The sequence below is a fragment of the Tenrec ecaudatus genome, chromosome 12 (assembly GCF_050624435.1).
Source record: "Tenrec ecaudatus isolate mTenEca1 chromosome 12, mTenEca1.hap1, whole genome shotgun sequence".
NCBI lineage: Eukaryota > Metazoa > Chordata > Mammalia > Afrosoricida > Tenrecidae > Tenrec > Tenrec ecaudatus.
In genome coordinates this window covers 108401237-108427924 of record NC_134541.1, presented here as the reverse complement: position 1 = coordinate 108427924, position 26688 = coordinate 108401237, and the positions used below count along the sequence as shown (strand labels likewise).

The 26688-nt window shown below is 42.0% G+C and overlaps 1 pseudogene; it reads left to right on the top strand.

Annotated features, from left to right (window-relative positions):
* Positions 1-65: 65 nt before the first annotated feature.
* On the top strand, positions 66-15537 carry LOC142422804 (forkhead box protein H1 pseudogene; annotated as a pseudogene).
* The last annotated feature ends 11151 nt before the right edge of the window (positions 15538-26688 follow it).

Genomic DNA, 26688 nt, shown 5'->3' with positions numbered 1-26688 from the left:
CCTCTTGCAGTGGGCACCCCCTCACGTCCTCTGCAGCACCACAAACATCCCTGGACCACACCATCATGGCTTCTTCTGAGATCGCCCAGTACAATACCATTCTTGAGGGTTCAGGACAACACAACCAGTGTCCCGTGAGAGGACCATCCAACTTTCCCTCCAAATAACAGAATACTGGTTGACTAGGCTCAAGTAGAAAACAACTGTTTTGAGAATGATGGTGGCAACAATTGTACAAATGTGCTTGCCACACATGGATGGATGGATGGATGGATGGATGGATGGATGGATGGATGGATGGATGGATGGATTGTGATAAGATTTGTTCGAGCCCCCAATAAAATGATTTAATACAATAAAAAGATCTATGGCTGACTTTGTTAGTGATTATGTTTTGTAAATTTCCCCTGACAATCCCATTGTTTGTGTAAATTCAATCTAGCTACAAAAGGATCGACTATATACAAGGCAATAATGTAAGTAATGTGATATGGAATTAGCCTAAATTGACCCAATATATCTCTCTCATCAGGGCTCAAAAAATTTTACTAGGGGCTAATCAAAAATATTATTAATGGAAGAGCATTTCGGCCCAGGTGGATGATCATAAGACTCTACGAAAAATTAACAAGTAGGTTTTGAGTGGGTGCCAAAGGCAGAAGAAAACAAACTAACAAGATTTCTGGAAGATGGCGACTGAGTAACACAACCAGAGGGACTCCCACACTGCTGGATCATAGGAGGAGCATCATAAATATAAGTAGGTGCAGATTCACACTGTTTTGAGGGTCTGGGGGGTTTTGGCTTGCCACAGTGGAAGTTGGATAGGGTTTGACCATAACCCACCACTGTGTTGGCTGGAGCTGGATTCATTTGGAGCTAGTACAGAGGATTCATCTCAACACAACTTCCCGCCACTTAAGGGAAGGGATTATATCCATGCAGCCCCACGGGTTCAGGGTTTAGCCATATTGTTACTTTTGTTTCCCTCTCTTCTCTCTATAGCCCCACAGTCTCCACAGGATTCATTTTTTCTCCATTTTGTCTCTTCCCTGTTCTGTCACACACCACTGCCAATCCCCAGGCCCCTCCCCTTAGCCTAGGGCATTTGTGCATACCCTGAACACAGTTACGTGAGCTCCACTCTGTGCATTGTAGCCCAAGGTTGGGAAAAGTCTGCCCACCCCACCCACCCACCCACCCCCAACCAGGGTATATTCTGCCCAACTTTTTCACAAGAAACTCCTGCTTCTATGGCTATGCAAGCTCCTATTTGTCCTCTGTGGGCCCACGCTTCCTTCCACCTGCCTTAGTGCCTCACATGGGCTAAGGCACTTCAGCCAACACTCATCAAAGTTCACGCTGCTGCAGGAACCACTGCCCAACCTCAGCCATGACCTCCCTGACCAGGGAAAGTCTGCGCACTATTCGTGGTATTCTACACCAAAGCAGCAACCCACCAGCATTCTGGGTCACTTCCCTTGAGAGTGAAGCCGCAGGAGGAAAAAGTGGTAGGCAAATTCAATCATGAAATTAGCTGCAGGTAGTCAAAGAAGCATTCCTATGAGTCTCCCAGAGAGAGCAAATGCTCTTCGAATCCCTGGAAAATGGAACCTAGCTCCTCTCACACAACACAACACAAACATCAATCAGCCCCAAAGATGTCAATGAAAAAACAGAAGAAACAAAAGGCAATGGTAGAACATGTCCTGAACCAAACATGTACACAGAAGAAGCAGACATTGGTATGTTACAGAAACAAATTTTCAGAATGCTGCTTGGAGCCATACAGGATAGGAGGGAAACAATACAGCAAAAGTGTGACATGACAGAGGAGATAAAGTCCATACACCAAAGGGAAATACAAGAGCTTAGGGAGAAGATGAGCAAAACCAGTAGCAGACTCACAGACTTCACCAATTGACTGGAGGAGGCAGAGAACTGCACCAGTGACCTGGAGAACAGCCAAGCAGACTTTTAAAAATGGGAACAAAAATCTAACAAGATCATCAGAGAAGCTGAAGAAAACCGAAGAGCTATGTCTGATGCTATGAAGAGGAACAACATCAGAATAATTGGATTACCCAAGGAAGACACAAAAAAGAAGTCATCTACAACAATAGTGAGAGAATTCTTGGAGGAAAACTTCCGTACCTTAATAAAGGAAAATCAAGCAACCAATCAGGAGGCTGAAAGAATCCCCACCAGACTGAATCCCAACAAGAAGTCACAAAGGCACATAATAGTTAAACTATCCAACTTTGAGGAAAAAGAGAAAATTATGAGAGCAGCTAGGGAAAAGCAAGCAATCACATATAAGATTCCCAAAGAAGAATATGCTCAGACCTATCAGCATAAACTATTAAAAGAGGAGAGAGTGGAGTAACATGTTCCAAAAATTGAAGAAAAATAACGCAAACCCAAGAATAATCTACCCGGCCAAATTATCTATCAAGATAGATGGAGAAGTAAGAGTCTTCCAAGACAAGGAAAAACTCAAAGAATGCGTTAGAAGAAACCTAGCCCTACAAAAGGTCCTTCCCAAACAAGTATGGACACGAGAACAATACCGTCATGCAGAAATAAGAAAACACCACATAGAAAAAATTCACCCAGAGGGCAACAAAGAGAATACAGAACACAAGATAGCATTGACTTAGAGATGGAAAGAAGTCAAGAATGATACACACACACATGCACAACACACTGATAAGAAAGGAAAGTAGGAAAACATCCCAACGTCCACAGATGAATATGAATGAACTGAACTCAAGCATTGAAAGACTAAGGCTAGCAGACTGGCTTAGAAAACACAACCCATCAATCTGCTGCCTACAGGAGACACATCTCAAGACTACAGACAAAATAGGTGGGAATTAAAGGCTGGAGAAAGGCATACCAAGCAAACAGCAATTCATAAAAAGCATGGGTGGCATCCTATTGTCGGATAAAATTGGCTTCTAAGTGCAAACCATAAAAAGAGACAAAGAGGGACACTATATAATGCTCAAGGGAAGCATAGACAAAGAACCACTAAGCATTGTAAACATATTTCCCAAATAAGAGACCTACTGAATACGTCAACCAAACACTCCAAGAGATGAAAAAGGAAATCACAGCCTCAATAATTATAGTGAATGACTCCTATACACTTGTCTTTGAGAGAGAGATCACAGGGAAAGAAACTCAACAAGGAGGCTAGAGATCTAAACACTACAATTAGACAGGTTGACCTGATAAATATCTACGGAGCTTTTCATGCAAATACAAAAAAAATCACATTCTTTTCAGACATGGCAAGTATTTGAAGATGGACCACATCCTGGCATATAAGGTACATAAATTTGCACACATTTATATCATACATACCTCTCTCTCTGACCACTGGGCAATAAGGCTTGAAATCATCAAAAAGAAGATTAAGAAAACCAGAGCAAACAATTTGAGGATTAATACCTCTATTGAGAAAGGGGTGCGTACTGGCACAGATCATAGATGAAATTAGGAAATTTCTAGAAACCAATGAGAATGAGAACACGATGTACAAAAACCTATGGAAAACAGCAAAGGGACTTATCAGAGGAAGTTTCAGAGTAAAACATGCACACCTGAAAAAGGAAGAGAGACATAAGATGGATATGCAGGTTAAAAAAAATGAGAACAAATAGAGCAGAATCACCAGGACAATCCTACTAATAACAGAGAAGAAATAATAAAAATCAGGGCTAAGATTGAGGAGAGGGAAAAATTGAAACTATGGAAAAAATAAATGCTGGTAAAATTTGGTGCTTTGAAAGGATAAACAGAATTGACAGACAGTTGGCAAACTTAACCAAATAAAGGAAGGAACAAATTTCAATGGTAAGAATGAGGGATGAAGGAGGGGACATTACAACTGACAGTAATGAAATCAAAAGGATAATTACATAGAAATACAAAGGATTGTACTCCAATGAATTCAACAACTTAGAAGACATGGACAATTTCTTGGAAAAACAATCCCTCCCTAGACTATCCCTGATGGACGTCAAGGATCTCAACAGACCCAGAGCAATAAAAAAATAGACAAAGTTATAAAGGGATTGCCAACACAAATATCCCCTGGACCAGGTGGCTTCACAGGAGAATTCTACCCAGCATTCAGGGAAGAACTAACACCAATCCTACACAAATTCTTCCAAAACATAGAAAAAGATGGTAAATTCCTGAACTCCTTCTGTAAAGCTAGTATAACTCGGATACCAAAATCGGGCAAAGATCCCACAAGAATTGAGAACTAAGAACAATATCCCTAATGAACATCGATGTAAATTTAATTAACCAAATATTGGCCAATAGAATACAAAAGTATATAAAACAAATAATTCAAACCACGACCAAGTGGGATTCATGCCAGGTATGCAGGGATGGTTCAACTTACGAAAGACCATTAGTATCATTTGCCACCGTGACATAAAAAACTTTAAGAACCGCATGATAATATCGATAGATATGGAAAAAGCATTCAACCACATGCAAAACTAATTCCTGTTTAAGACACTCTAGAAGATAGGAAGGGAAGGAAAAGTCCTCAAGACAATACAAGCTATATATGAAAAACCAACAGCCAACCTGGTAGTCAATGGAGAAAAGGTTATCACAATCCCACTGAAAAATGGGACCAGTCAAGGATGCCTCTAGTCCCCACTCTTATTTAACATCGTATTGGAGGTCTTAGCTAACAGCATAAGGCAAAGAAAAGACATCAAAAGTATTCACCTGGGAAAGGAAGAGGTGAAACTATCGTTGTTTACAGATGATATCATTTTATATATGGAAAATCACAGAAGCTCCATATGGGGAGTACTGGAAGCAATAGAGGAATATGGGAGAGTAGCAGATTATAAGATCAACAAACAGAAGTCCATAGGACTGTTACACACATAGGATAAGACCACACAAGAGGAGATCAAAAAGGTGGTACCCTTCACAAAAGCCCAGCACAAATTGAAATATCTAGGGAGATACCTGACTAAAAGAAGAAAACATCTGTATGAGGAAAACTACAGAACACTATTACAAGAAATGAAGAGTGACCTCAACAAATAGAAGAATACCCCATGCTCTTGAATTCAAAGACTCAATAAAGTAAAGATGTCAGTTCAGCCCAAAGCACTATATAAGGTTAATGCAGTCCCAATACAATTAACTTCATCTTGCTTCAAAGTAATGGAAAAACTGATTACCAATTTCATATGGAGATGGAAGAAGCCCAGAATCAGCAGAGAACTCCTCAAGAAGAAGGACACAGTGGGAGAGCATGCTTTACCTGACTTTAGCATATATAATATAGCCACAATTGTCAAAACCGCATGGTATTGCTATAATGACAGATACACAGACCAATGGAAAAGAACTGAAAACCCAGAAATAAAATCATCAGCATACAGACAACTGATCTTTGATACGGGCCCAAAAAATATCCAATGGGAAACAAATTCCCTGCTCAATGAGTGGTGCTGGGGGAAAAAAAATTTCAATGTGTATCACAGACCTTGAGGTAAAACCCAAAGCTATTACAGCCATCAATGAGGGAATTGGGACCAAGCTGAGAACTTTGGCTCAGGAAATACATAGACTATCAGAAATAGGGAAGAACACAACCACAAAGGAGGCACAAATTGACAAGTGAGATATCCTGAAGATTAAAAACTTGAGTACATCAAAAGAATTCACCAAGGGAATAGTAAGAGACCCCATGTACTGGGAAAACATCTTTAGCAATGACAAATCAGACGAAGTTCTTATTACTGAAATCTACAATACACTACAATGCAATACTCTACCACTTACCACCCTAAAAGATAGCCCAATGCATAAAATCAGAAACAACAAGTGTTGGAGGAACTGTGGTGAGATAGGAACTCTCATCCACTGCTGGTGGACATGTATGTATGTACAGCCATTATATAAATAGATTTGGCTATATCTAAAACAGATGAAAATCAAGCTACCAAATGACCAAGCAATCACCCTACTGGGCGTGTACCCAGAAGAGGCAAGAAACAAACCACGGCCAGGCATCTGGTCTCCAATACTCATCTCTGTACAGTTCACAATTGCAAGGAGTTGGAAACAACTAAATTTCCATCAACTGACAAATGGATTAAAAACTGTTGTACGTACATATAATGAAATTATGCTAAGCGAAGTAAGACAGACGCAAAAGGACAAATACAAAATGAGTCCGCTGAGGTAAGCTTAAAAAAAAACGCAAAAGGAGCATAGGGAAAAAGCTACTGTATATAAACATTTCTCGCATGAGGTCCAAGAAGTATGGCAGGAGCCAGACCACATTCAGGAGTACGTAGGGTAGCCAACTAAAAAGGTGGGGAGGACAAAGGAAAATAGAAAAGAAATGGGTAGCTGGGGAACAGGCCACTGACCCACACCAGGAGAGGATATTCTTTATATCTTCAGGGAAAGAGGGACCAGACTTCACTGCGGTGCTCCAAGATGGGAATACAACATACCAGCATGGATTAGGGAACCAGTAGAGAGGTCTGAAGTGCTGGCCCCAATCCCAAGTATTTGGACACCTTCCCTTCACCCCAGAAGAATTTATTGCAGAGGACAGCACTGAGGCTGCAGCTCAGGGAGAGGGACATGTCTGATCAGAGCACACAGGAGAAAATGAAGAGGGAGGAAGAGGGAGTGGAGCACATTCTGACCCACCCAGCCTTTAGGACGATATCCTCACTCATAGCAGTCAATCTACAGAGAGTACCATATGGCCGACCCCACTGTGAGACATGGCATCCCTCACGGAGACATAGCCCTGCAGGGGACAACACCTGAGACACCGTGGGGGAATTAAGCCTGATCTGACCCCACCAAACCAAGGCAAAATGCTAAGGGCATGCAACAGAACAGCAAGGGGAACAGAGCAAGAAAACCCCCAAGGAATACTAAAAATAGACTTTGAGGCCAGGGTGTGGCATCCCTTCAGTTTCAAGCAGAAAACACTCCTAAAGGCCAAGAAACAGTCCTTGAAATAACAACAGGCTTTTTTTTTCTTCCATTGGTATTTTTGTTATGTTTGTTTTGGGTTTTTTTTAACATTTTATTAGGGACTCATACACTTCTTATCACAATCCATAAATACATCAATTGTGTAAAGCACATCTGTACATTCTTTGCCCTCATCATTTTCAAAGCATTTGCTCTCCACTGAATCTCTTTGCATCAGGTCCTCTTTTTCCCCTCCCTTCCTGCTCCCCCCTCCCTCATGAGCCCTTGATAAATTATACTTATTATTTTGTCATATCTTGCCCTGTCCGATGTCTCCCTTCACCTCCTTTTCTGTTGTCTATCCCCTAGGAAGGAGGTCCCATGTAGATACTTGTAATCGGTTCCCTCTTTCCAGCCCACTCACCCTCTACCCTCCCAGTATCGCCACTCACACCCCTGGTCCTGAAGGAATCATCCACCCTGGATTCCCTGTGCCTCCAGTTCCTATCTGCACCAGTGTACATCCTCTGCTCTATCCAGACGTGCAAGGTAGAATTCGGATCATGATAGTTGGTGGGGAGGAAGCATTTAGGAACTGGAGGAAAGCTGTATTCTTCATCGGTGCTACCTCAAACCCTGAGTGACTCATCGCCTCCCCTAGAACCCTCTGCAAGGGGATCTCCAGTAGCCGACAAATGGGCTTTGGGTCTCCACTCTGCACTTTCCCCTTCATTCACTATGGTAAGATTTTTTTTCTGATGATGCCTTATACCTGATCCCTTCGACACCTCATGATCACACATGCTTGTGTGCTTCTTCCATGTGGGCTTTGTTGCTTCTGAGCTAGATGGCCACTTGTTTACCTTCAAGCCTTTAAGATCCCAGATGCTATCTCTTTTGATAGCTGTGCACCATCACCTTTCTTCACCACATGTGCTTGTTCACCCGCTTTGTCTTCAGCGGTTGTATCAGGAAGGTGAGCATCATAGAATGCCAATTGAATAGAAGAAAGTATTCATGCATTGAGGGAGTACTTGAGTAGAGGCCCAATGTCCTTCCGCTACCTTAATACTAAACCTATAAATATAGGCACATAGATCTATTTCCCCATCCTCATTTATAAATATATTTACATATGTACATGTCTTTATCTAGACCTCTATAAATGCCCTTTGCCTCCTAGCTCTTTCCTCTATTTCCCTTGATTTTCCTCCTGTCCCACTATCTTGCTCTGTCCCCACCTGGGTTTCAGGTATACCTCTTCATTACATTACCCTTGATCATTCCCTACCAGGCCTGCCACATCCACCTCACCACCAATTTGGATCACTTGTTGTTCCCTTGTCCCTGGGTTTGTTAACACCACTTCCTTACCCCCACCTTACCACCACTTCCTACCCCCCCCCACCTCCCCCTATCCCATGTCCCCCCGGATATCCTCCAGATAGTTCATCTAGCCTATCTTATTTAGACAGACCTACGAAAAGAATAACATGCACAAAAACAAGACACAGCAAAAACAAGCAACAGTACACAACAAAAGGTTGTTTTGTTTGTTGCTTTGTTTTTCTCTATCTTGTTTTTGTGCATGCTATTATCTCTGCAGGTCTTTATAATAAGATAAGTTAGATGAACAATATGGAGGAGAAAACAACAGGACCAATGGTTCTGGGGGTACATGGGAGGGGGGTGTGCTGTGAAAGGAAGTAGTATTAACAAACCCAGGGATAGGGAAAAAGAAGTGATCCAAATCGGTGGTATGGAGGGTGTAGGATGTCTGGTGGGGCTTGATCAAGGGTAATGTAATTCCAAGAGGAATTACGGAAACTCAAATGAAGGCTGAGCATAATAGTAGGACAAGATGAAAGTAAAAGGAAATAGAGGAAAGAACTAGGAGGCAAAGGGCATTTATACAAGTCTAAATATTGGTGTATACATATGTAAATATATTTATATAGGACAATGGGGAAATAGATGTATGTGCATATATGTATAGGTTTAGTATTAAGGTAGTAGATGGACTTAGGGTCTCCACTCAAGTACTCCCTCAATGCAAGAACACTTTGTTCTAATAAACTGGCATTCCATGATGCTAACCTTCCTGACACAATCGATGAAGACCAAGTGGATGCATAAGCAAATGTGGTGAAGAAAGCTGATGGAGCCTGTCTATCAAAAGATGTAGAACCTGGAGTCTTAAAGGCTTAAAGGTAAACAAGCGGCCATCTAGCTAAGAAGCAACAAAGTCCACATGGAAGAAACATGTGTAATCACGAGTTGGCAAAGGGGTCAGTTACCAGGCATCAAAGAACAAAAATTCAAATCATTTTTAATTAGGGGGAGTACAGGCGTTGGGGACCCAAGATCCATCTGTAGTCAACTGGAAATCCCCTTACAGAAGGGTTGTAGGAAGGAGACGAGCCAGTCAGGGTGCAGTGTAGCAATGATGAAATATACAACTTTCTTCTAGTTCCTAAATGCTTCCTGTCCCCACCCTATCATGATCCCAAATCTACCTTACAAATCTAGCTAGACCAGAGGATGTACCCTGGTACAGATAGGAACTGGAAAAACAGGAAATCCAGGACAGATTATCCTTTCAGTACCTTTGCTGAGAGCGGTGATACCAGGAGGGTGGAGGGAAGGTGGGGTAGAAAGGGGGAGCTGATTAAAAGGATCTACATATAACCTTCTCCTTGGAGGACAGACAACAAAAAGTGGGTGAAGGGAGACTTCGGACATTTAAGATAGGGCAAAATTTAATAATTAAATTATCAAGGATTCATGAGGGTGGGGGAAGCATGGAGGGAGGGGAAATAAGGAGCTGATACCAAGGGCTCAAGTAGAAAGCAAATGTTTTGAGAATGATGCTGTCAACAAATGTACAAATGTGCTGGACACAGTGGGTGTATGTTTGGATTTTGATAACAGCTGTCTAAGCCCCCAATAAAATTATTTTTAAGATAGATTTTTTAATTAAAAAATGTACAGATGTGTTTAACACAATGGATACATGTCTGGAATGTGATAAGAGTTGTATGACCACCCCCAATAAAATGATTTATTAAAATGTTTAAAGGGGGGGGGGCTTTAAGCCACAAGGAAGAATCACACCAGACTGTGTGATCAAGAGGTGTCAATGTGATCATGTATCAGGCATCAATAGATGCCAAACAAACAATTATATCCATGCAAATGATGGGAGTCAGAGTGGAGAACCAAAGCCCATAACAATTGGAAATCTCCTCACAAAAGGGTCACAAGGAAGAAATGAGTCAGCCAGAGTGCACCATAGCACTGACTAAACACACAACATTCCTCTACTTAATGGTTTCTCCCCCCCCCACCCTCCTTCCCCCCACTATCATGATCCCTGTTCTGCCTTATAAATCAAGTTATACCAGAGAATGTACACTGGTACAGACAAGAGCTCTTGGCACATGGAAACCAGGACAGATAAAACCCTCAGAAACAGTAATTGGGTTAATGATTCCATGAGGGTAGTGGGAAGTAAGGGGGAGATAGGGGGAACTGATCGCAGTGATCAACATATTAATCACCCCCATCAGGTGACAAACAACAGAAACATGAATGGAGGGAGACAGCAGATGGTGTAAGAAATGAACATAAAAATAATTTGTAATTTATCAATGGGTCAAAAAGGTAGGAGGGTGGGGGAGAGAGGAAAAATGAGGAGCTGATACCACGGGCTCAAGTAGAAAGAAAAGGTTTTGAAAATTATGAAGGCAACATATGTACAAATACGCTTGATGCAATTGATGTATGGATTGTTATTAAAAAAACTGTAAGAGCCCCCAATAATATATTTTTTTTAAAAGAAAGAAAAGGGAGCTAAGAAAAATGATCGGCAAGAAGACAGTTTCTAGCAGATGAAAGAATCCTGCACTATGAATCTATCAACAGATATAGGTATCTTTGCTAATTCACTATAATGTACTTCTCTGTATGTGTAATTGACTTGAACTTGGAGTTAATGATATTCTTTGTAGATACTTACCAATGAGCTCTGACACAACCAGAATCAGATATAGGTAGTGGTATTTGTTGTTAATTAAAAAATACAAAATCATCCTGTCTACACTTTGCTGTGGAATCATAGCGATCACATAGATAGGGAAGAACTGCTGCTGTGAGTTTCTGAGACCATGACTCTTACAAGAGTAGAAGGGCCATCTTTCTCCAGTTGTTATCAATTAGTGTATTATGAATATTATGAAATATTTTACATAGAAGTTAAAATTTTTATTTCTAAGAGATCAGTTACTCCAGTCAATAAACTCTAGTCAATCCTTATTTGCCCACTTCCTTGTTAGAAATGCTCTCAGAGTCCACAAAAATGCTGTTATGAGTTGATTCGGACTCACCGCAACTCTGGAGAGTTGAGAGAACTGCCTCATAGGCTTTGCAAGGCTGTAATTAAATAAAATTATTGGCATATCATTCACAAACCATATAATTCAGTAATTCAGTCATATTAAGAAGAGTCGTGTAATCATCACCACAATCAATTTAGAATATTTCCTTCTTTCTGGTACTCATTGTTCTTAGCTCCCCATTTCCCCCTAACTTTCCCTGCAACACCCCTAGGTAATATTCATCCAGTTTCTGTCTCTATAGATTTACCTCTCCTGGAATTAATCTACAGAAAAGCTTACCCAAAAAAAGCAAAAAACAAGCAAATGAAAATTCAATGATCATGACCAAACTAAACAGGAAAAACCTCAACCAAAAAGAAAGCAAAAAAAATTAAAAACTGCACCAACTTTAAAGTGGGTCAAAAGTGAGATCAAGGCAAGATATGTACAAATATGCTTGGTGCAATTGATGTGTGGATTGTTATAAGGGCTGTAAGAGCCCCTAATAAAATGATCTTTTAATAAAAATTACCAAAAAATACAGTATATAGATCAAAAGGAAAAGTGAGAGCAAATAGTAAGGTATTACATTTTAACCTAACTACATATAACATATTCCACATTACAGTGCTCTCAAAGCAAATCTATTCATATCCCTTGACTCTGGTCAAAGGATCCATGAGAGGCTTAATCCACATGGGGACCCAGCAAATGTGTCCCCATAGCCTTCTAAAAACCAGAGGTTCAGATTTAAGCCCTGATACCATTTTCTCCTTTGGATTTGGACTTTAGGATTTACAACCATGGGATCACACAGGCTGGAATGTTTCTGCCATGTCAACTATATATGTCCTCTACAGAATGGGTAGAGAATTACAGAATGAGAAGGGAATAATGTAAGAATTAAATTCACCACAAATACCAAGTGTCATCCAGTCATTTCTGATTCATAGCATCCCTATAGTACAGAATAGAATTGCTCCTTAGAATTTCTGACACTATTACTTTTTAACAGAGCCTCCTCTTTTTTTAGTGGAGTGACTGCTGGGATTGAACTTCCAACCTGGTGACTATCAGCCCAATGCTTATCCCACAGTGCCATTGGGGCTTCCTGGATCTACAACAGTGGCGTTTAAACCTGGCAGGCTCTATTGCCTTGGTAACTTTTAATTTACACTGATGCTTGTCCAAATGATGCGTGGAACCTAATATATGGTGTTCTTTCCTTCTCTTTGTTAACTGAGGGTCCTAATGAACATCCTTATTTGAAAGCCACACTGCTTTAAATGTTTTTTATTATTGTTGTTGTTGCTCAATAAGTGAGCCTAGAAACCCTCAAGGACGTTGTAGTCGATTGTGGGCTCTTGCTGAACATTCTCTGTAGAACTGCCTGTGGACCAAAAGGTCCTGGTGATAAGACTAGACTTATGGGCATAATTCACATTCCTATGTATCACGGAGAATCCTAAGAATTTATTGTTCTTTCTAGTGTCTCATCATACAATTGGATGAACTTACCAGAGAAGAGTACTGGCATAGTTTACGTGGAGGATGCCTTTTTTCATAGGAGTCTTTGGGTGTCACAAATTGGTTAAGCCTGTGAGGTCTAGCTGGGACTTGACAGTCTGAATCCACACAGAGATTCAGAAGACTAAGTCTGGCTATCTATTTGGGAAAGTTATGAGTCTAGAAAACCCTGTAGAGGAGATGGACTCTGTACACATGGGGTCACCATGGGTCAGAATAGACTCAATGGCCACTGAGAACAATAGCAAGAATGTCCTTTTTCATTATAAAATACTGGTCACCATTTGTTATTCCATCTGAACTGAATTAGCCTTGCCTGTCCCTGCTACAGGTTACTAAGAGGCCCCAAATTTCAAATATAATTCAAGAAAACCATTTATTAAGTTGGAAAGAGGAAAAAACAAGACAAACACATCATTTGCATGAGGGAGATGATTAGCACAAGGTTTCAATGGCCTCCAAGGGTTTATAGAGGATCAGAGGCTGAAATGGGGCATGGAAGGATAAAGAAAGATGGTCACGGAAGCATGACTTGCACATCAGCAGCACAGTTGCAAATGGGACTATGGAAATGGGAATGGCATCATAATTGGGACAAGTGTTTCATGCTAGGCACGAAGCTGGACCTTCTGACCCAGGCAGCCAAGGCAACCTGAGGTGTATGTAAATGCAATAGAACAATCTCAATCCAGCACACAGCCAAGCATGCCCCGAAGGAAGACTACCCTCCCTGGGTGGGTTAGGGGCTTAGTGGGAATCCTGTTCACATTCCAGGTTAATGGCTAGACGGAATTCAATGGAAGCTGAATCCACTTGGGAGCTCTTCAAGCGGTTGTGGGGCTTTCAGAGTTATTTGTAGCCTTAAGCAAAACCAGTGTTCAAAGTTAAACTTCAAGACAACTCTTGCCCTTGAAGATCCAAATTTATTGTGAAGCCTGGTTGAGTCCTCTCCCTCAGAATTCCACTCCTTCCCCTGCACTCCCATGGGGAAACTCCCCTCTCTTTCACTACTTATGGTTAGTTGACTATAGTTTTCTTCCATTTCCTCCTCCCCCTATAGACTGTGAAATCCTTGGGACTCACACAAAATATTCATTTTGTCGGCTTGTAGTAGATTAACTTGTCACCACTATAAATATATGCTGTTAGTCCTTATGTCCTATATCTGTGGAAATAATCCCATTTGCGAATCAGATTTTCCTTGTTGAATTAATAAACTCATGTGGGTACATAGTATGTTTTACATCAATTACCCTTGAAATGTCAGAGATTGGGTTAGGAACCAACAGGGAAGCACAAATGGAGTGGAAGCTATGAGCCTCTGTGAACATCACCAAGGTACCAAGAGTTGGTACCCTGAAGGCAGATTTAGGCTTCTTATATCTGTTTTAGGATTCCAAAGAAACCCCATCTCAAATACAATTTAAGGTGAACACTTACTGTCTTAAAGGAGACAAAGACAGCCGAGCCTTGCTTCCCCATACAATCTCAATGCCCTGTGAACGTCCCCCTGCCACGTACCAGGCCAGGCTTCCTGCTCCCCTCATAGGACCCTGAAGATTCCCTCACCTGGGCCATGGGAGTGGAGTCTCGCTCTCTCAGCTCCCAAAGAGGGGAAAAAACACCTTCCTAGGACATGAGAACCCTCACTACACATACCTAGCCATGATCACCCTGGTGATCTAGGCTGCAGCCTCCTAGAAGCTGGCCCAGATCATCCAGCAAGTCCAGGCTGGGTTCCCCTTCTGAAAGGATGAATCTGAAGGCTGGAAAGACTCTGTCTGAAACAACCTCTCCCCCAAACCATGTTTCCTGCCTCTCCCCTGCACCAAGTGCCCAAGAACCTCTGGAAGCCCCATGCCAAGGGCAAACTCTGGGTGGTGAACATGAGTCCGGTCCTGGCTGAGTCTCTGAGGCTGCAGAAAACAACTCTACATTGGCGTTAGCTGAGCAGGGGCACATGAGGGGCCTTCGCCAAGGACCTAGGCCCCTATGTCCTACAGGATGGGCTCTACTCGCCTCCCAATGCCCCAGCAACAGCCCATCAGGGCTTCAGTATGAAGTCTTGCTGGTAGACCCAGGGGAGGGGGGTCACACTGGCCTGAGCTGCCTCCAAAGGAAAGTTCAGCTCCAGTAAGCATGGGGTGTGGTGCCCAGGAGAGGATACCCATACAACCCGGTCCTCTGAGAGGCCCCTGTGCCCATTATGCCCACTCCCTGGGCCCAAGAGGGTGAAGGGGAGGCATCCCATGGTGGACCACTCAGGGCTTATCCCTTTCCCAGGAGCCCAGGGGATGGTCCCTGCAATTATTGCAGGACACTCAGTCACCTGGGGACTGTCTAATGGACAACACAGGGCCCCACTTTGGGGGCAGCTGACCACTTCTTACTTGCCCATCTACACCCCCAATGTGGTTATGCCCTAGGCACCCCTTCCGAACACCTCCTGCCCTGGGTGCCCACCCACCACTAGCCCAGTCTTCTGGCCGCTGAATCCTGAGGATCCTCTGGACTGCTGTGAGATCGCAATGCCCTCTTACAAGGTGTGCCTCCCAACAGGAAAATCTATGACATATGAGCCAGCTACCATCAGGACACAGCTGACCCAGCCCCTGACTGGCTGCTGTCCAGGCATGGGAGGTAGATGCTCCCCTGCCCTGCTATATAAGAGACTGTCTGCAACCTCATGTCACCAGCAGCAAGCTATGTTGAGGCCACATTATTGGATGTCCCAAACCCCCAAAGGGTGCAAGCCAAGCTGGGCCCCAATCTGGCTACCCCTTCTGGTATGTTATGCCTTTCCCCACCAGCAAGATGCAAGGCCGAAGGAATGGGGCTTTTCCTGGAGTAGCCCTGTCCTGTCCCATCTTTTTTGGCCCTATGTCCATCTGGCTATCCATCACCATCTGTCACCTCCCTTCCCTGGCTCTGGGCTAGGGGAGGAAGAGCTCAGGGGCCTCTCCAACCGGTGCCCTCCCTCAACTGTCTCAGAAAGAGGTAGCACCTTTGTGGGTAGGGGGAAGGAATGGAGTTTGGTCCTATGGGTTTCTGTGGGGAGTGGGGGTGGGTGAGACACGTTAACAATTAAAGAATTTACAACAACAGCAACTAAACTAAAATAGACAAAGACAATACAAAGATACAGATAAGGGAGGCCATGCTAGTCACTATGTTGCTATTAGGAACTATCGAGTTGGTTCCAGCCCATAGCAACCCTATGCACAACAGAGTGAAATGCTGCACACAGACCGTTGCTGCAGACACGGTTTCCTTAACATGAGGTTAAAATGGCATCCAAGGATTCACAATCTGGAAGTTCAAGAAAGCATGAGCGGGAAAAGAAACTGTCACACAAAAGCATGATTTATGGAAATTCAATACTTAACAATTACAGGTGGTACTACAGAAGCAGTAATGCAACCATGATTGAGACACATACATTGGTAGATACAAGGGCTTCCAATATTGGCCCAGTGCCTCTGGCCCAGGGAGAGAGGAGGAGACACATAGGGTATGATTCATGAATAGTCAACCCATGGACAGTCCCCCAGTATGGTGACCTCCACCAAGCCCATAGCAAGGGAAGCCCCTAGAGGAAATATGGCCCCACCCTGGGCTGGCTGGAAGCAAACCACTTTCCAATGCATTCTGCTCAAGGGAAAGGTTATCGACATTCTTGGTTAATGATCAAAAGGAATTCAATGGAGGCTTAATCTATTTGGGGACCCTGAAAATAGATATTTGGCTGTCACTGCTACCCACTCCTTTTACAAACCTGTGTGCTGAGAATTTAATCTCTAATACATGTGTGAGAAATTAATTTCTCTTGGTTGAAGCCACCTGTGTATAGTATTTCTATAGGAGTGTTAGGTTTCTTAGGTTGGTAATTGTCGCGCGCCAGGTCTCGCCAGCAAGAAAAGACGCGCCACAACAGGATTCTTCCACAGACGTTTAATTTTTCATTATGCGGTAAAAGACCTTGAAACCCCAAACTACTGCTGCTTATATATGCTCTATGGGGACGTGCTGTGCCTTGATTGGTGCATTTGCCAAAACCTCTTGCATAGATTGGTGAGTTCGCCAGAACATTCGTTTGCGTACTCCAGGGTGGAGTTATGACTACGTCATCTCAGCATCGCGCATGCGCTAAGTGGTTGTTTACCACTTAGTTGGACCACCGCCCTGACTGCCCGGCGCCATCTAGTAATGGCAGCGAGAGTTGCGGCTACCCACATCACGAGAGCTGTGGCTTCCCACATCTCGCGAGAGCTACGGCTTCCCACAGGTAATACCTCAGTTCTTGGCTTTGCATGATGAAAGAATTCCTGCCAAAACCCATTTTGTAATCCAACTGGGGTTTTATGAAGGAAAGGACAAATGTCAGGTTCTACAGTCTCAAAGGGGTTCACAACTGGGCCTGAACAATGACGTGGAAAAGAGCATCTACGTGTGTGGATCTGTTAAGTAGCTACCATAGGGACTGGGGCATCCATTACACATGCTAAGAGGTCTGAGCTACCAGCCAAGAAGGAGTGGTATGCTGCACATGGTCAAAAGTTCAGACTTCCGGCCATAAGGGTAAGTACACCAGGTTGGACACTGCACCTGGATTGGCCTACCTAGGCCAGGTAAATTCAATTCAGTCAATGGGGTTGACCAGAGTTGTCCACCACGCGTCCCCTCAGAATAATTTAAAAAGGCAGGAGCCCAGAGGAGGTGTGTGACTTTCCAACCAGCTTCCAGGCAGGCGGCATAGGGTGAGGGGCCCAGCAGATGCCTGTGTAACCCTGCAACTTCTTCTAACTCTCATAAAACTCACTTGGATCACAAACCATGCTTCAGCATGAATACTTTCTCATGAGGAGGAGGAGCCAAAGACTGAGAGATCTAATAGATCTTGGTATGGGGTGTGTGTGCAAGGAATTCCAGGAGTCCAGAAACGCAAGAAACCTAGAGGCTGAGAGCATTCAGGCCAAGAGGTTGTGGATCTCAGTAGGCCTGGAGCTGGCACATGTGTGTCCTCTTGGGTGAGGGAGACCCTCCCCCTCTACCTACCTCTGACCTGGAGCAGAGTAAGAGAGTGTCCCAGAGCCTGCTCCCTGTCTTTATTCTAGCACACACCTGGCTGGGGGAAGGTGTGGTTGATGTTATTGCTTGACCCCATTGACTGAGTTAGGTCCACTTGGGTAATGTCATGAGCCTGGACTTAGTTTGGCTCACCCAGGTGTACCTCCAACCTGGTTTGGGGGCTTGAGTATGAGCATGCTTAGTTTGGGGTCTTCATAGGTGTCTAATGGGTGCCTGACTTCTTTCCAACCTCTTCAGTGGGGGCCTTTGCAGGCATGGGAGGGACAACTCCCTGTCCCTAAGCTAGCTACTTAACAAGAATATGTGTTAGAACTTAAATGTCTGGTTTCTACGTTTGAGGAAAGCTCTGGGAGCCCTAAAAAAAATTTATGAGTCTTTAACTAACTGGAAGAAATCCATATTTATACCCATTCCAAAGAAAGGTAACCCAACAAAATATTCAAATTATAGAACATTATGAATGATATCACATTGAAATATATTTTGGTTGAAGATTATCCAACAATGGTTGCAGATGTACAGTGACAGGGAGATGCCAGAGGTTCAGGCTGGATTCAGAAGAGAACATGGAACATGGGATATCATTGCTCATGTCAGATGCATCTTGGAAGAAAACAGAATATCAGGAAGACATTTACTTGTGTTTTGTTGACTGTGCCAAGGCATTTGACAGTGTGGATTATAACAAACTCTGAATAAGCTTGAGCATGGTGGGAATTCGAAAACCCTTATTTTTGCTCATAGGGAACTTGTTCATTGATAAAGAGCTGCTATGCAAATGGAACAAGGGAATACTGGAGCGTGTAAAATCAGGAAAGGCATGGGGCAGTGTTTTGTCCTCTCACCATACTGATTCTATCTGTATGCTGAGCAAATACTCAGAGAATTTGGATATTATGAAGAAGAATGTGTCATTGAGTGCTGAGTAAGGCTTTGTAACAGTCTATGATATGCGATGAAATGACCTTCTTGCTGAAAGTAAGGAGGACTAGATGATCAATGATTGCAGCCTTTACTATGGATTACAACGCCGTGTAAAGAAGACCGAAATCCAGACAACTGGACCGATAAGTAACATCATGACAAATGGAAGGAAAAAATGATGTTGTCAAGGGTTTCCTATTGTGTGTCTCCACAACCAATGCTTATGAAAGCAGGAGTCAAGAGATCACAGGTTGAGCTGCATTTTGTAAATCTGCTGCACAAGACCTCTTTAGAGGGTTGGAAACCATGAAGCTTACTTTGAGGACTAAGGTGGCCTGACCCAAGCCATGGCATGTTCAATTGCCTCATAAGCATGTGAAAGTTGGACATTACATAAAGATGACCAGCAAAGAATCAGTGTGTTTGAATTATGGTGCTGGAGAAGAATATTCAAAGTACCACGGAGTGGTTGAAAGAACAAACTGATCTGTTTGGAAGAAGTACAGCATTAGAAGCAAGGGTATCAAGACTTCACCTCACTTATTTTGAGTATATTGTCTCTCTTTTCCTTTGTTAATTTGCCAATTGTTTGTTAATTTTTACAAAACTTTTTCAAAGAACCAACTTCTTGTCTTATTGATTTTTTCTATTATTTTCTGTTTTCCAATTCATTTATTTCTATTCCAATCTTTATGATTCATTTTCTCCAGGTGGTTTATTTGGTTGGTTTTGTTCTATTTGTTGAAGATGCTGGGGTAATGTGCTGATTTTCATATGTGTATTGAATACTATAAATTGCCCTCATATAATTATTTTGCTGTGTCTCAAAGGTTTTGATATTTTATGTTTTTGTTCTTGTTTCAAATTCATCCCATATTTCATCTATTTCCCAGTAATTTTCAGTAATAAGTTGTTCAGTGTCCATAAATTCGATTTTTTGCCTTGGTTCTTTCTATGATTGATTTACAATTTTATAGCACTGTGGTCTGAAAATAATGGAGTGCAGAATCTCAATACTTTAAAATGTATTCAGGCTTGCTTTGTGAGCTAACATGTAATCCATTCTAGAGAGTGTTCCATGTGCAATGGAAAAGAATGTATACTGTGGTGCCCTTAGGTGGGGTGCTCTTTAATGTCTAGGAAGTTGAATTGGTTATATATGTTATTTAGTTCTTCCCTGAGTTCTTTAGCGAGTTTTTCCTGATTATTTGTCTTTCCTCAAGAGTGATGCAATGAATTCTATTACTATTATTGCCATATTCTATATCTCTCTTCAAATCTATAAAAGGTTTATTAATGTTATTCGAGGGTCTTGACATTGCTTGGTATGTTTATGATGGTTATGTCATCTTGTTTTGTTGTTCCTTTAGTTAATATGCAGTGTCCTTTTTTGTCTCATGATTTTTTTGGTTTTGAAGAATAATATATCAAAGATTAATATGGAAACTTCTGCTTTTTTTGTTGTTGACATTAATTGGTAATTTATTCTCCATCCTTTGATTTTTAGTCTATTTTTGTCTTTCTGTCTGACAGGTGTGCCTTGTAGGCAGCAAATTGATGGGTCTTTTTTTCTTATCGCCTCCTATTCTCTATCATATTATTTTCATATTAACATATTTCAGTATCTTATTATTGATAAATCCAGGTTCATTGCTGTCATTTTGCTGTGTAATTTTGTGAGTATTTGTGTGTGGTTTTATTGATTTCTTTGCTGTCCTGCTATTTCTGTGCTGTTTTAAATATTGTTTCAGTGTGTTGATTACTGGGTTGTGTTGTCTTTTATGTTGCTCTTACGTTTGTCTCCTGTTGTTGATTATCTGTCTAAAGTGTTCGCTTTACAATTTTTATTTTATTTTTTGTAATCTTGATCTTGTTTTCACAAATCCCTTTAGTTTCTCCTTGTCTGGAAATACTCTAATTTCTCTGTCATTTGAGGGATAGTTTTGCTAGCAATAAGATTCAGGTAGTTTTTAAACTTTCAGGGTTTTATATATGTCTTCTTGCTTGCATGATCTTTGCTGAGAAATCCAAGCATATTCTTAATGATTTTCATTTCTAGGTGACTGTTATTTTTTCCCTTACTGCTCTCGGAATTCTCTCCTTCTCCTTGATATTGGGTGATTAGCTGTGATCTGTTGGAATGTTTGTCTTCTTTAGAACCATTCTCTCAGCATCTTAAATAGTTGTTTTCTCTTTTATTGTGTTAGGGTAATTTTCTTCCATGTTTTCATGTACTATTCTCTCTGTAGATCTTTTTGCTTCTTCCTGCTCCAGAATCTGAATGAGACAAACCTTGTTCTTCTCGATAATGCCTTCCTCTGGATTCCTTTGCTCTTTTTGTTGATTATTTCTCTTAATGGTTGTAGTCAAGAGATTTGTCTTCAAGCCCATTCATTCTGATCCACTTCTTTGATTTCTTTTGCTCTGCTCTTTTATAATGTTTAGTTCTGTTATTTTACTATCGTCTGGAATTCTATTTGTTGTAGATTTTCTAGTTTTCCTCTTCCTTCTTTAGTTCCCTTGAACGTTTCCTCCATATTGGGGGGTCGGGAATGTTACCTTTAGCTTTATTACAAAGCAGGTGTTCTCTTTTGGCATGCGGATTCTCCCCTTTTGAAATCATGTTTGGTGTGTTTCTTGTAGTCTAGGGAGCATTCTGGTTGTACTTCTTCAATGTGAATGAAAAAAGTGTTTATCCCTCCTAAAAGTCCACAAACAGAGCTTTAACTATTTACAGGCTTTTCTTTTTGTAGTTGTTGTTTTTGTTGTTTTGTTTTACTCTTTCTTGGTTTTTTAAAATCATTTTATTAGGGGCTCATTCAACTCTGATCACAATCCATACATACATCAATTGTGAAAAGTACATTTGTACATTAATTGCCCTCATCATTCTCAAAATATTTGCTCTCCAGTTAAGCCCCTGGCATCAGCTACTCATTTTCCCCCTCCCTCCACACTCACCCCTCCCTCATGAACCCTTGATAATTTATAAATTATTATTTTGTCATATCTTGCCTTGTCTGATTTCTCCCTTCAGCCATTTTTATTCTGTCTGTCTCCCAGGAAGGAGGTCACATGTAGATCCTTACAATCGATTCCCTTTTCCAACCCACCCTCCCTCCACCCTCCCAGTATTGCCACTCACACCAATGGTCCTGAAGATATCATCTGCCCTGGATTCCCTGGGTTTCCCATTCCTATCTGTACCTATGTACATCCTCAGGTTTAGCCAGACTTTCAAGTTAGAATTGGGAACATGACAGTGGGGGGTGGTGGGGAGAAAGCATATAGGAACTAGAAGAAAGTTGTATTTTCAATCGTTGCTACATCGCACCATGACTGGCTCATCACCTCCCAAGACCCTTTGGAAAGGGGGTGTCCAGTGGCCTACAAATGGGCTTTGGGTCTCCACTCCACACTCCCCACTCATTCATTATGGTAAGATTTTTTTGTTCTGATGATGCCTGATATCTGATCCCTTTGACACCTCATGATCACACTGGCTGGTGTGCTTCTTCCGTGTAGGCTTTGTTGCTTCTGAGCTAGCTGGCCACTTTACCTTCAAGCCTTTAAGGCCCTAGATACTATATATTTTGATAGCCGAGCATCATCAGCTTGCTTCACCACATTTGCTTATGCACCCATTTGTCTTCAGCGATCAGATCATTGAGGTGAGCACACAAGTATATGATTTTTTTGTTTTGATGCCTAATAAATGATCCCTCCGGCACCTTGTGGTCACACTGGCTGGTGTGCTTCTTCTATATGGGCATTGTTGCTTCTGAGCTAGATTAGCACTTGTTTACTATCAAGCCTTTAAGACACCAGATGCTATCTCTTTTGATAGCCAGGCACCATCAACTTTCTTCACCACATTTTCTTATTCACCTGCTTTGTCTTCAGTGATTATGTCAGGAAGATGAGCATCATGTAATGCCTGGTTAATAGAACAAAGTATTCTTGCATTGAAGGAGTACTTGAGTGGAGGCCCAATGTCCTTCTGTTACCTGAATGCTAAACCTATAAATATATGCGCATAGATCTATTTCCCCATCCTAATATATAAATATATTTACATCTGTACACGTGTCTATCTAGACCTCTATAAATGTCCTTTGCCTTCCAGCTCTTTTATCTATTTACTTTGACTTTCCTTCTGTCCCACTATCATGTTCAGTCCCCACCAGGGTTTCAGCAATTCCTCTGGGTTACCCTTGATCATGCCCTACCAGGCCTCCCACAGCCTCCTCACCACCAATTTGCATCACTTGTTGTTCCCTTGTCCCTGGGTTTGTTAACACCACTACCTTCCCCCCTCTCCCACGTCCCCTTGGAACTGTCAATCCCATTGTTTGCTCCTCCAGATTGTTCATCTAGCCTATCTTATTTAGACAGACCTGCGGAGGTAATAGCATGCACAAAAAACAATACAGAGCAAAACCAAGCAACAATATACCACAAAACAACAACAAACCAATGACCCCCAAAAAATGCACAAAAAAGAAAAGCCTGTAGTTAGTTCAAGGATTGCCCGTTGGCCTTTAGAAGTGTTTTCCAGTCCAGTCTGTTGGGGCACCACGCTCTGGCCCCAAAGCCCACCTTCAGCATTCATCAGGGACCTCGCCACTCTATGCCCTTGCTGTTCTGTTACACCCCCTTAGTGTTCTTCCTCAATGAGGCATGATCAGATTGGGTGCAATTCCCACACTGTCTCTGGTGTTGTCCCCTGTATGGCGATGGGTTAATGAGGGGCATCATGTATAATAGTGGGGCCGGCCATGTGGTCCTCTAGAACATTTCCTCCATTTATTAAAACTTCCTGAACATTTTTCTTCTGAATTCTATTGAGATAGGTAAGGTTTCTTGTGAGAACTTGGCCAATAAACACATGTGTGATTAATGGAAGGGCGGAGAGATAAATGGCTCAGTGGGTCTTGCCTTTCTTGTTCTCTGGTCTCATGTTCTCTGATAGACCAGTGTGCAGCTGCCTTAGCTGGCAAGGCTCACTTCCTGTGAGACATCTCTGAGGAGAAGCCACATGGACTTACCCTGATGCAGCCCTGGATGCTGGAGAAGTCATGTGGAGACCCCTGCCAGCACTGAGATCCTTATGCCACCACTGGATTCACAGACTTTCCACTCACTGGCCTGGGGTCTTCCTGCATTCGGTGTCATTGTGTGTGTGTTGAGGAGTTTGAGGAGGACTTTGTAGATCGGTGTTGGACGTAAGGCTACATGGGACTTATGATCTTGGACAGCACTGGGTTGGGATGCTTTTGCAATGTACACTCGACCTTTATACAAAACTCTCTTTTATACATAAATGAGTTTCTGTGGATTTATTTCTCTTGTTTACCAAGACAATCACATCTATTTATGGTCTTTCTCGGGCCATTTATTCAGAATATTTCTTTGGATCTGGGTGTTGTTCAGTTGCTTGTTCTGTGTGTATCTGTATGTGTGTGGACTGTCATTGACGGCTGCTTCTGCAGCATTGTGGTGTAGCTGGTCTTGTTGGGAGGGTTGGGGTGGTTTTTGAATAGTTGATTTGGGGAAGCAGCACTGTGCAGTGTTTGTTCTGTTGTACACAGGGTTGCTGTGGTTTGAAATCAACTCAAAGGTACCTAACAACAACAACAACAGAACCAACACGTGGTGCCAAAGAGAAGGAAGCATGGAGAAAAAGTAACGAGAGTAGAGAAAAGGGAGAAAATAGAAGAAAAGAAAGGGGGTGGAGAGAAAAGGGAATGAAAGCTGTTTGAGCTCTTCTCCCCGCCACACACAGAAAAAGAAATAATAGAGGGAAGAAAAAGGAGAAGAAAACTGGAGGGCTCTGTTTGCATGTGTTATTTCCTTGGTCTAGTAGCTTTGTACCTGTACACAGTGAGAGGACTGATGCAAGAATGTCAAGGCATCAGGAGTGCATCTAAAGTTATCTTGAGTGGAGAAAGCACTGTGCTGGACCAAGTCCTGCCTGTTGGCAGCCCTACTTGCTTGCAGGGCACAGAAAGAGCACTTAGCTGTGGGCTGGACCTAAAGAATAGTTGACTAGCAGCATAAAGAGATCTATTTTATTCAATCCCTGCTTCCTGGTGAGGGGAAGAGAAATCCCTAGATCTGGGGTTTGGACCTTCTTAGTTGGGTGTAGAAAGAGTGCCTAGCCAGGCTAGATCTGCGTGCGGGCTGGCTGGTCACAGAGAGCAATGAAATTTTTATTAATACTTTTAAGTGGTCTTTTGCAGCAAATTTACCAAGTGCTAGATATTGTTTGATTTATTGACTGCTGTATGCATGAACATTTATAGTTAATGCAAATGAAATAAATTTTTGACTACTCAAATTTTTCTCATTTATCATAATTTTATTTATTTGTCCAAATGTAAGGATTTTTGTTTTCTTCACATTGAATTGTAATCCATACTCAAAGCTGTATGCTTTCATTTTCATCAGGAAGTGCTGATGAAATGATAATTTCTCTATCATTCACTCTCCCTTTGCTCTAATTGAATGACTGCTCTTGGACAATGAGCACACTTCCATGAGCACCATTAGTATTCTGAAATTCCCATTCTCTGAAATGCTATTCATAATCTAGGAGGCAAGAAGTCTGAACTCAGGAAACCAGCTCTAGGAAAAGTCTTTCTCTGTGTGTCAGCTCTAGGGAAAGGTCCTCATCTCTTCTCGCCGTCTGTCCCTTGGTTCTGTGGTGATCTTCATGCTTTCCTTCTTGCTTGTTTGTTTAGCTTCAATATATGTGCTATTTTTATGCTGCAAATATAATTGGCTTAAAACAAACCCTACACTACTATGGTCCCATGAGCATAACAAATAAAAGTCTACTCCCAAATAGGATTCTATCTGCAAGTAGAAGAGTTTAGAAATAATAGCATACATTTGGTGGTGATGGGAGGGGGCATAATAGCAAACAAAGAAAATTTTGTGTGTAAGTCCCAAGCATCTCATGGTCTCCAGAGGAAGGAAACTATTCGATAGTGTTACATAATTAATAAATCAAAGTGGAGGCCTTTTGTTTGTTTGTTTGTTTTTGTGTGGGAACTTATCAGAAGAAATGACAGTCTCAGTGAGAGTAATCAGCCATGACTTCATAAAAGAGGTGATTTGATTTGGATCTTAAAGGATGAGGGTGAAGGGACAGACAAGGTATCCAGGACAGAAGGAATAAGAAATATGTATCTATTTATTAGATAGAAAAAGGCAGGGTTGCTATTGATTTGGTTGCCATTGAGTCTATTCTGATTCACAGTGACCCCATGTGTGCAGAGAAGAACTCTTTATGGTTTCAAGATTTTGATCTTCTTTAAGAAGTGGATAGCTAGCCTTGGTCTTCCAAGGTATCTCTGTGTGGATTCAGACTGCCAAACGTCCAGCCAGTATGCCAGTGATTAACTTATTTGTTCCACCCAGGGACACCCTAAGAAAAATTCAGAGCTCATGCTAAATATACTGGTACTCCCCCATAGTAAGACAGTACAATTGGATGATGAGACACTAGAAAGGATGATGAATCCTTCAGAATCCATATGAGGAACAGGAATGTGAATGTGAATCAGTCCCAAAGGACTGATGTTAACAGAAGAACACTTTGAACAAGAGAAAGTTCCACAGAGAACTCCCACCCTTATTGATTTTCCCCACACTTAACTGCCGTGTCCTTAACGGTTTATAGACCCACTCCCCAAACAACAACCCCAAATACATTTAGAGCAACATGATTGTCTACTCAGAATGTTCATTAGAACTCTCAGATAACAAACAGAAGGAA